This window comes from Dermacentor andersoni, chromosome 6 (genome assembly GCF_023375885.2).
Source record: "Dermacentor andersoni chromosome 6, qqDerAnde1_hic_scaffold, whole genome shotgun sequence".
NCBI lineage: Eukaryota > Metazoa > Arthropoda > Arachnida > Ixodida > Ixodidae > Dermacentor > Dermacentor andersoni.
The window spans coordinates 110,586,233-110,597,926 of record NC_092819.1 but is presented as its reverse complement, the minus strand read 5'-3'; the positions used below and the strand labels follow the sequence as shown (position 1 = coordinate 110,597,926).

At 44.8% G+C, this 11,694-nt stretch overlaps 1 long non-coding RNA gene across 1 annotated transcript; it reads left to right on the top strand.

The window, feature by feature from the left end:
* Positions 1-2,161: 2,161 nt before the first annotated feature.
* Positions 2,162-11,176, top strand: LOC129382348 (uncharacterized). The gene is made up of 2 exons (XR_008610427.1): positions 2,162-2,307; positions 10,568-11,176. It is a non-coding gene; the product is annotated as an uncharacterized lncRNA (long non-coding RNA).
* The last annotated feature ends 518 nt before the right edge of the window (positions 11,177-11,694 follow it).

Here is an 11,694-nt window from a genome sequence, read left to right as displayed (position 1 = left end):
TACATCAAAGCATTTGTTATTCGTGCTCTTCTCAGTAACTGCATGCATTTGTATCGACTGTTTAAGCAGCCATGTTCGGATACTCGGATAAACTAAGGATGCCTGACCGAAAATTCGACACGATTCACCGGAAGCTTATTGGAATGCGCCACATCCGCTTTAGTCATCTGCTGAAGTCAAGGGTATTTTACTTCACGAACTAGGCAGTGTTACTGCAATATTCGCGTGAAAGGTTCTAATAAACACATCCAAGCCGGCACTTGCAAATTTAGAGCCGAGTATCATGATGCTCACCGGTGTGAGAAAACTTCGGCAGAGATTGCTAAGAGGTGTAGTACCCTTGAGCGCCTAAAACCCACTCGATGTAGAGATATCCATGCTTTCCGTTCGGCGCCGCAGGTTTTCGGGGCTGCGTGTACAAAAAAATTTATAATACTGGGGTAGCCTACCCAGTTTGTGCAGCCACAAGGAGGCACCAACAAACGCATATCAAGGCGCAGTCAAAAATCACGCGCTGCAACTGTCCCGCGTGTTCTGAATCTTGCGCCCTAATGGGGAGCACACGCTGGAAGTAAATGTATGCGAGCGTGATGAACGAAGGGCACAAGCTTGCTGAATAAAAAAATTAACTTCGTGACTGACAGCATTGCAATACGTTTTCTTTCATCGTCACTACGACCTGACGTTATCTCTGTGCTTATATATACTATGAACATCATAGCGAGAATTCCTCCAAAGGGCACATAACCAGTGGCACATATCGGTGGCAGTCTTGGAATCGGCCCACGAAAAAGACTACAAACGTACCCGATACGAAAATGCAAACGAAAATCTGGGAATTGCCTACTAATGTGAAAGCGTTCTCTGGTTGGTCGGTTACTTCGGTTTCCCTTACTTATGTTGCTAGCTTACGCACGTCCACCCATCGCTCTTTCCGGAGCCAAAGAAGGCTTAAGCAGTAGCGGACAATGCTCAGAATTTCTGTAGCGTTTCTTGTCGCTTATCACGTCTATCCTGCTTAGGCCATATCACAATGTTCCAAGACCAATTCCATTCCACACCCAGCCCGGGCATAGTATTGTTCCTTCGCTGCGTTCTGTCCAACATTTTATTCTGAATGGGACAACATGCGTCTCTTCTGTGCCGGCTGGGAACATGCGTCTCCTTCGATATGGGTGTCTCGTTCTCCCCGCGTCACCATAGCTGCGGGCTCTTTATCTCCGCCATATTCTTTCTTTCTCTGCTGTGCTAGTTCCAGCGTGCAGTGCGTACAGGTCGCCGGGTACGGCAGCATGCATGCATTTTATCCAGCGTCACCCTCTAACGTCGTTTCCGATCCGCTTCTGAACACCTTCTTTTCTGTTATTGCTGGTTATTGTCCCCTAGCTCCTGTCACTGTTTTCTTTGTTCCATCTGCTCATTATCATTTTCGCGAGTATAAAGTTAAACGTTTTATTGCACCGAATCAATATGTCAGGGCGACGGTGACGTGACCATTTTGTTTTTCATTAATACAAAAGCTACCAGTCATCTGCAGTGACACTATTAGGACCAATAAATAGCTTGACCTAGTTACGCATTTATTTCCAAGTTACAAGGCACTACGGGACAGACATTGTTTCTCGGGGGTAAACGCCAAAGAGTACTTATTCATTAACATATTGAGGCAACTCACGAAGAGAAATTGTCCGTAAATGCAAAATAGGCGCTGTGTTGTGCTAGCCAGTGTAGGGAGCAAAAAGAAGGCGCGAACACAGGCACATTAAGATCCAGGGAAAAGCTACTTAAGAAAAACGTCACGAATATGCTAAATGTAGCTCGGCGTGGTCACATACACGAACTAAAGAAGGATGACCGAGGGTCACTACCTACAGATGATGCGACATAGTCGAGGCTATAATATTACCCACTGATGTGATTGCTAACGCCACTAACGTTTGATTACTTTGTACGTTTCTAGAAGTCTAACTCTATATTTTGGTGACCATAAAAAAAATATCACACACGAAGATTCAAAGTAGAAACTGTCCGTATGACTTGCTATACACAGCAATACTAAATCTTTATAATGTGCAATACTGTTTCTATGCTGTTTAGTGTCGTTTGACTTCATTAACATGTTCTTATCACACTTTTAATATCTTTTTTTCTACGCAGATTGAATTGGAACGCTTGGTTGAGTGCCACGGGGAAAACATGAACGAGCTTGAGAATGAACAATTCGATGTGGTTTTGTTCACGTATCTCCTGTGCTCAGTTCAAGATGGGAGGAAAGTTCTCGAGGAAGCAAAACGAGTACTTGTCAAGGTAGGCGTTTATTTTAGGTTACCACCATTATGAATAAAAATGCACTGTACGGAAGTCCCCATTACGCAAAAAACTTGCGAAATTTTCTCCACCTTTATAGAGAAAGAGAGAATCCTTTCCGCTAAGCTAGCGTGACTTTATAGTTCTGATTGAAGTACTCCTTCCTAAGTAATATTACCCAACGTTATAAAAACCTCACGTGATCGCTAGGTACTATTTCGCTCAAACAGTGAGGCTGAATCCATTATTTTGAGGTGATTGCCGACTAGCAAGATGTATTACGGTTGTTGCGTAAATGGTTATATTTGTTATACGACGATCCTTATAAAATGAAAAATAGTACGTTCTAGCCGAGGGGCTCGACATAAAAGCAAAGGATGCCTAACTAAGTGTCAAGACATCTTATAACAAAGTGATGATACTCTTAGGGCGGTACAAAAAATTGAAACAATGCCCATAAACAAACCAATAAATATAAATTGCCAGCATAAAGAATTAGACCGTCATGGCACTGCAAAACTGAAATAAATGGCAGCACGGTCTAAGAAATCAGTCAATAAAAAAACTGCACCTGAACACATCTCACGATGACTGTCCACTGTAATGCGTTAGCATTGAATAAACATAGGGGCACGACCTATTGCCACCGTCAAAACGAGTTAAGCACAAGGCGTGTACCGTAGCGAGCCTCCTCTTCCGCGTTTCCCTAGGAGCACTCAACGCTACCTAGCGCTGCCGCAGCGAAACCTGAGCATAGGCTCCGAAGTGCAAGGCGAGTGCAAACGTTGAGAAACGTGTAACGCGACAATCGGGCTCCTCTCTCTCACTTCTTTCTGGACACGCTGCGCCATCTAATGGTGCTACTGAGCAGTCCATACGTGACCTCCGAGACAAAAAATGTGGCGCACTGGAGCCTGCGAGGGCTGACAATTTTTTCCTCGTTTGCCGCACACCCAGTGGGAAAACGAGACGTTCATTTGAGGGATCGCCAGCCGTTTGTGCGCTGGCGCGAGAAAGAGCGGGCGCGAGAGAGAAAATCTGGGAGCTTTTGCTCCTTGAATATATGACTCTGCTTCACCACTACAGAGGAGATTTCTTAGCGCGTGTCGTATGCGTTTGCCCTAGACATGCCGACATGGAGGAGTGTGGTAGAGTTTACGCTCCGCTGACATCCCACGCGGTGAGGCAGTGGGCACGGACGCCCCATTTGGTGATCGCTGTGTCTGAAGGGGCAAGGTTATGACTGATGTTGTATAGGTCGCGAGTCACTTTTTTTCTTCGCGACAATGGATTGCACTTATTTACACGCACTGCTCCAGGAGGGCACATGTAAACGGCATGAAGTAGGCGGCGCAGGATCTCCAGGGCACCGAAGGGGTAGCGGGGGGATCAAAGCTGGAAGCAGGGTGGCCCGCGGGTTGGGCACCCGCTGCCTCGGCGAGTCTCAACCCAGAGACCAGTCTGGGTTCTAGCTTTGGTGTCCCCGTTGCCGCTTTGGTGTCCTGGAGGCGCCGCCAATAATGCGGAATAACGGCACGCTGTTACAATGAGTAAAAAATATGATTTAATAAATATAATTACGCCCAGCCGCCAAATTGTGATGATAAGTTCAGCACTAACGCGCCCCACGACTTCTGTAACACCAGTAACATCTTTGCCTCTGAAGGTACGTCCGACAGACTTGCTAAGGCGCTTTGCCTTCTATGTTTCAAATATATGCGGCCCGGGCTGTACTACGTTCGCAAGCTATGATCGACCACGACTGACTTAGCACGTACGCCGCAGGTGCGAGACCGTCTGCCCGACACAGCGGTCGCCGAATCGGGCATCAGTGCCCGCTGCTTCACTATTTTACCTCGACGGCAGCCAGCGTCCGAGCGTAAACAAACTCGACCCCACTCGCCCACAAGACGCGCTAAGAAACCTCCTCAATAGTGCCTAGGCAGAGTCATATATTCAAGGAGCAAAAGCCCCCAGGTTTTCTCTCTCGCGCCAGTGCACAAACGGCTGGCGATCCCTCAAATTAACTTCTCGTAGTGGCAAATACTCAGTTACCCAAGATGTCGAGGTGTTTATCGAAAGCGGTGCCTACCCAGCGCGTTTGGTTGTGGCCTGCTAGTGTGACGGCTTAGGGAATCTTGTGACGTGGGCTCGATTCCGCTCCGCGCCGAATAAATTTATTTGATATTTTTCGCAATTGTTAAGCGGCACATATCCAGAGTCACGTACCCCGTGACTCAAGTTTTCATGAAAGAGGTTGATTCGCGACTGGGACAGATCGAGTGGCACATGCCCAAGTCAACATTGAAAAGTTTCTTCGAACGAATTTACCTACCTAGACCCGCATCGACAGTGACCGATGTCAGCGTGAAAGAGGTTCGTTGAAGAGCGGTACGTATCCACAAATTGCCACATGCACAATGACGCAAGTTGGTACGATGGTTGATTTCGAACCCTGTTATCTCAGGAAAGCACTCGATAAGCTACATATTCGACCACTGGCTACCGCAGTGACCGAGGTAGGCGGGAAATCAGTTAGGTACAAAGATCGTCATACAAACATAGATAGATAGATAGATAGATAGATAGATAGATAGATAGATAGATAGATAGATAGATAGATAGATAGATAGATAGATAAATAGATAGATAGATAGATAGATAGATAGATAGATAGATAGATAGATAGATAGATAGATAGATAGATAGATAGATAGATAGATAGATAGATAGATAGATAGATAGATAGATAGATAGATAGATAGATAGATAGATAGATAGATAGATAGATAGATAGATAGATAGATAGCCACCAGAAAGTGAGCGAAGTAGACAAAGAATTCTAACGCACTGAAATTCGATGGAGGAGGAGGAAATAAAGAGAGAGGCAGGGATGCTCTGAAATTCGGCAGAGCCTATTACACTATGGACGGTAATGCGTTTAGCATTGAATCAGTATATTGACACAAGCTATTGACATCATAGACCCAGTCATGTGTGAGACATTTACAGCAGCGGGACTCCTCTCTCGCTCTTTTCTAAGAACACTCTGCGCTATCCAGCGCTGCCACCGCGTATCCTGTGCGTGAACTTATTTCTGGAAACACTGCGCCATCTAGTAACGCTGCCGGGAAATCCCCGCGTTGCCTAAGGAGCGAGAAGCGTGGCGCACCGCTACCTGCGAACACTGATTGTTCCCTCGCTTGCCGTACACCTAGGGGCGCATATTGAGCGACCTAGGTTTGCAAGAGGTTTATTGATGGGCAGCACATACACAGTGCATTCATGACGCAGCCGCTAAAGTATCGGCGTGAAACACGTTCACTGAAAAGCGCCACATAGCCCGCGCATTTCTCCCGAAACCTGCTAAAGCGTCGGCTTGCTCTCCTTGGGGAAGCCTTGTGACGTGCGTTTCATTACGCTGAGCTTTGGGCAAAATTAGGGCGGGGTTTTCGTCATGTAGAGCGGTAAATTCCGAGTGACAAATACCTACCTACCAAGGCTTAAGTCAAAGCTCTTATCGAAGAGCGGTACACATCTTTTGACCCATGTACCATGGTCCATTTTGGCACCCATGAGGTTCATGAGGGCACCCATGAGGCACCCAGCGCTGGCGTAGAGGTGGAACACCCGCCTCGCGCGCAAGAGGTCCGTGGTTCAAATCCCGGTGCCGGCAATTTTCCACCGGATTAAAAAAAATAATCCGCGTGTTGATAAAAATTGCACAAACAGGCCTGGAGTGTGGCCTGATCCCGGTGACCAGAACCGGTAACGCACTCCCTCACCAGAGCAGGATTGGCCACCCTGGTGCAATATTTGGCCACAACCTCCTATGTAAACACAACAATCCAACGCCGGCCCTCAGTCCCCAGCAGCTGCGAAGCAACTGACCACGGCGGCGGTCAGACCTGCGACGCAGCAGAGGGTGGTAAGAATCACTGGCTCCGGACAGGCCGCCATTGGAATATGAACCTGGCAACGTTTAACGCTAGAACGTTGTCTAGTGAGGCGAGTCTAGCAGTGCTATTGGAGGAATTAGAAGGCAGTAAATGGGATATAATAGGGCTCAGTGAAGTTAGGAGGCCAAAAGAAGCATATACAGTGCTGAAAAGCGGGCACGTCCTGTGCTACCGGGGCTTAGCGGAGAGAAGAGAACTAGGAGTCGGATTCCTGATTAATAAGTATATAGCTGCTACCATACAGGAACTCTATAGCATTGACGAGAGGGTGGCAGGTCTTGCGAAACTTAATAAGAGGTACAAAAGAAGATTGTACAGGCCTACGCTCCTACATCCAGTCATGATGACCAGGAAGTCGAAAGCTTCTATGAAGACGTGGAATCGGCAATGGGTAGAGTGAAAACTAAATACACTATACTAATGGGCGACTTTAATGCCAAGGTAGGCAAGAAGCAGGCTGGAGACAAGGCAGTGGGGGAATATGGCATAGGAACTAGGAATAGCAGGGGAGAGTTATTAGTAGAGTTTGCGGAACAGAATAATATGAGGATAATGAATACCTTCTTCCGCAAGCGGAATAGGCGAAAGTGGACGTGGAGGAGCCCGAACGGCGAGACTAGAAATGAAATAGACCTCATACTCTGCGCTAACCCTGGCATCATACAAGATGTGGACGTGCTCTGTAAGGTGCGCTGCAGTGACCACAGGATGGTAAGAACTCGAATTAGCCTAGACCTGACGAGGGAACGGAAGAAACTGGTAAATAAGAAGCCGATCAATGAGTTAGCGGTAAGAGGGAAAATAGAGGAATTCCAGATCAAGCTACAGAACAGGTATACGGCTTTAACTCAGGACGAGGACCTCAGTGTTGAAGCAATGAACGACAATCTTGTGGGCATCATTAAGGAGTGTGCAATAGAAGTCGGTGGTAACTCTGTTAGACAGGATACCAGTAAGCTATCGCAGGAGACGAAAGATCTGATCAAGAAACGCCAATGTATGAAAGCCTCTAACCGTACAGCTAGAATAGAACTGGCAGAACTTTCGAAGTTAATCAACAAGCGTAAGACAGCTGACATAAGGAAGTATAATATGGATAGAATTGAACAAGCTCTCAGGAACGGAGGAAGCCTAAAAGCAGAGAAGAAGAAACTAGGAATTGGCAAGAATCAGATGTATGCGTTAAGAGACAAAGCCGGCAATATCATTACTAATATGGATGAGATAGTTCAAGTGGCTGAGGAGTTCTATAGAGATTTATACAGTACGAGTGGAACCCACTATGATAATGGAAGAGAGAATAGTCTAGAGGAATTCAAAATCCCAAAGGTAACGCCGGAAGAAGTAAAGAAAGCCTTGGGAGATATGCAAAGGGGGAAGGCAGCTGGGGAGGATCAGGTAACAGCAGATTTGTTGAAGGACGGTGGGCAGATTGTTCTAGAAAAACTGGCCACCCTGTATACGCAATGCCTCATGACCTCGAGCGTACCGGAATCTTGGAAGAACGCTAACATAATCCTAATCCATAAGAAAGGGGGCGCCAAAGACTTGAAAAATTATAGACCGATCAGATTACTGTCCGTTGCCTACAAAGTATTTACTAAGGTAATCGCAAATAGAATCAGGAACACCTTAGGCTTCCGTCAACCAAAGGACCAGGCATGATTCCGTAAAGGCTACTCAACAATAGATCATATTCACACTATCAATCAGGTGATAGAGAAATGTTCGGAATATAACCAACCATTATATATAGCTTTCATTGATTATGAGAAAGCGTTTGATTCAGTCAAAATCTCAGCAGTCATGGATGCATTGCGGAATCAGGGTGTAGACGAGCCGTACGTAAAAATACTGAAAGATATCTATAGCGGCTCCACAGCCACTGTAGTCCTCCATAAAGAAAGCAACAAAATCCCTATAAAGAAGGGCGTCAGGCAGGGAGATCCGATCTCTCCAATGCTATTCACAGCATGATTACAGGAGGTATTCAGAGACCTGGATTCGGAAGAATTGGGGATAAGAGTAACTGGAGAATACCTTAGTAACTTGCGCTTCGCTGATGATATTGCCTTGCTTAGTAACTCAGGGGACCAACTGCAATGCATGCTCACTGACCTGGAGAGGCAGAGCAGAAGGGTGGGACTTAAAATTAATCTGCAGAAAACTAAAGTAATGTTTAACAGTCTCGGAAGGGAACAGCAGTTTACGATAGGTAGCGAGGCACTGGAAGTGGTAAGGGAATACATCTACTTAGGACAGGTAGTGACTGCTGATCCGGATCATGAGAGTGAAATAATCAGAAGAATAAGAATGGGCTGGGGTGCGTTTGGCAGGCATTCTGAGATCATGAACGGCAGGTTGCCATTATCCCTCAAGAGAAAAGTTTATAACAGCTGTGTCTTACCAGTACTCACGTACGGGGCAGAAACCAGGAGGCTTACGAAAAGGGTTCTACTTAAATTGAGGACGACGCAACGAGCTATGGAAAGAAGAATGATTGGTGTAACATTAAGGGATAAGAAAAGAGCAGATTGGGTTAGGGAACAAACGCGGGTTAATGACATCTTAGTTGAAATCAATGAAAAGAAATGGGCGTGGGCAGGACATGTAATGAGGAGGGAAGATAACCGATGGTCATTAAGGGTTACGGACTGGATTCCGAGGGAAGGGAAGCGTAGCAGGGGGCGTTAGAAAGTTAGGTGGGCGGATGAGATTAGGAAGTTTGGAGGGTCAACATGGCCACAATTAGTACATGACCGGGGCAGTTGGAGAAGTATGGGAAAGGCCTTTGCCCTGCAGTGGGCGTAACCAGGCTGGTGATGATGATGATGATGATGATTCAAGTTTGGTACGGATAAAAGTTTCGTATGCGATTAGCCTAACCGTGGGCGAAGCAAACATGAGTGATCGTCTAATCAAACATAGTGATCTGCAAACGCTTGCAGAGAGCGACGCGATGTGCTTTGACCAGCTTAGATTACTTGTTATTTATATGTCTAGATACCCATAAGAATCCACTTGTGATAGCGCGGTAGTGTTTAACATGCATGAGAAGTGTAGGTTAGATCTTTTATGAGACACGTGCAGAAACTTACATTTTGATACGTTTAACTGCACGAGCCAGGTCGAACACCAATTTTGGATTAAGGTTAAATCATCTTGCAGCAATGACTGATCGTTAATAGTAGAGATACGTCGGTAGAGAACGCAATCATCAGCAAACAGACGAATGGATGGTGAAATTTCAGCAGGAAGTTCATTGATAAAGATTAGCAACAGAAGCGATTAAGCAGAAAATGATCAAAATAGCAAAGTCACTGAGAAAATTTACTATCCGAAATATGACGACCTGGTGGTTCAACATATTTGCCAAATAAAGAAAGATCAAAACACTAATTCTAATTTATTTCATCGGAGGAAAGTTTGGGATACATATTTAGCTCCCTTTTAGAACACGCACCATATGCGCTGCTCGCGCCATTTGGACAATAGCTTAATCAGCTGCGGAAGCGTTTTTTCGTGTTCTCTGAATCTGTGGCCAAAGCTTCTTGTCGTCCTCTAAGTCACCGTCTGCGCTATATCCCGAAACAGAGATTTGCTAAGCCGCACCGGCATCATACACACCCATTGTAAACACGGAGGCAATGTTGGCAGTTGAGGCAAGCAATGGACGCGTTACCACGTGATCAGACATGGCAAGACCCACGGGATCGCCGCGAAAAGGGACAATGCGGAATTATCGCGATTACTCCGAACCTCCGTTTGTAAGACGTCGCTGGTTTTGTGTCCTGCTTTGTCATTTTTGACACATTTCATTTTTTTTCTCTTCCATACGGGTTAATATTCCTTTGGCCCAATGAAAATATCTCTGAGCAAAAATATGGTGCCCTTAACTAGGCATTACGAACTCCAAAGCATTTGAAATATTGTAGCTTGAGGAAGAAAACTGGCGCTGATGTATGGCGAGAAAATGCAGGTTAAAAAAATGCGAACTTTTTCTGAGTGTGTATAAATTTGTTGCAGGATTTGTTTTTGCTTTCGAGCCTTAACACTTCTTTGCATGTTATTCTTGCCAGGTGCTTGCTTTATAATAGATTTTAACACTGTACCTCAGGCTCGAATACTTTAGTTTGTAGCGTTGTGTGCCAGTTTTCTTTCAAGCTAGAATGTATATTTTTGGGATGGCTGTCTGCCTTGTCATTGGTCACAGCAGGTGTTCTTTAGAAGGATATAAAAATCATTGCTTTTATAAAAACTAGTGGAATACTTTTCTCACCATGGCCTTTTTTATCTTGCAGGGAGGCCAACTGATTTTCTTGGAGCATGTCGCTCATCCAGAACGGACATGGCCAAGGCTCTTTCAAAGCCTTATAACTCCACTATGGAAGATCACTTGTGCTAACTGTCATCTTGACAGGGAATCCGCTAAGCTAATAGAAAATGCTGGATTTTCTCAAGTCACCACCAATTATATTTATGCTGACATGTGCAGTATATTGAGTTATCAAGTTTATGGTGTCGCTATTCCGTAAGACATCAGAATAGACATAATTGATATCCTGTACAGCTCAAGAAGAAGCTTCACCTAAAGTCTCTGCGGTAACAGGGAAATCAATTGTGGTTTCTAAACTTGGATTAAACAATCTACTTGCTGCTAGAGATGAACTGTTTGATATGACAAACTGCTTGAGATGAAACAGACGCAATTTTATTGCGTGCGCTCAACTAACAATTGAATTCGCTCTCTTTATTTATTGTTTCTAATGCACCTACCTATGGGCCTTTAAATTCATAGATTGGTGAAGTGATAATAGATGTCTTGCCTAACGAAATTTCTGACCCGAAATTTTATTTTATTACAATTTTTTCTCATGAACATTTAAAAAATAAAGAGACTGAAAGCTTCATTTTTGTGACAACGCTTCTTTCATGGCTAATAAAGTCTGCGCACACGTGCAGACATAATTTCACGTCTTTCTTCACTTTGAACAAAATGTACAGGAACTACACATTGCAATCTTTTACAGGCGGCCATGCCCAAGTACACAAATAAGTGCGTGAATTGCATTCAGCATTATTGCACAACAGGATTTTCGAAACAGTGCCTAATTTTAGTGTATGCCCCTACAAGTACTTTTGCTAATGGCATTTGTCCTTTCATTCCTGAACCAACAGTATGTTCATACAAGGCGACTACATATGCGTATTTGAAGAATCCGGTCAAGTGTGACATTCTTTCCAGGTTAATGGCTGAAGTATTAAACTGCTCATAGAATGGTACCATGTTTTTTAAAGGGTTGTATTTTAATGTGAGCGGTATTTATTTATTTGTACATACTGCAGCCCCATAGGAGGGCTATTGTAGGAGTGGGTAAAAACAGTGTTGAACAAAAATAAAGTGAAATCAACAATGACTCTTACAATA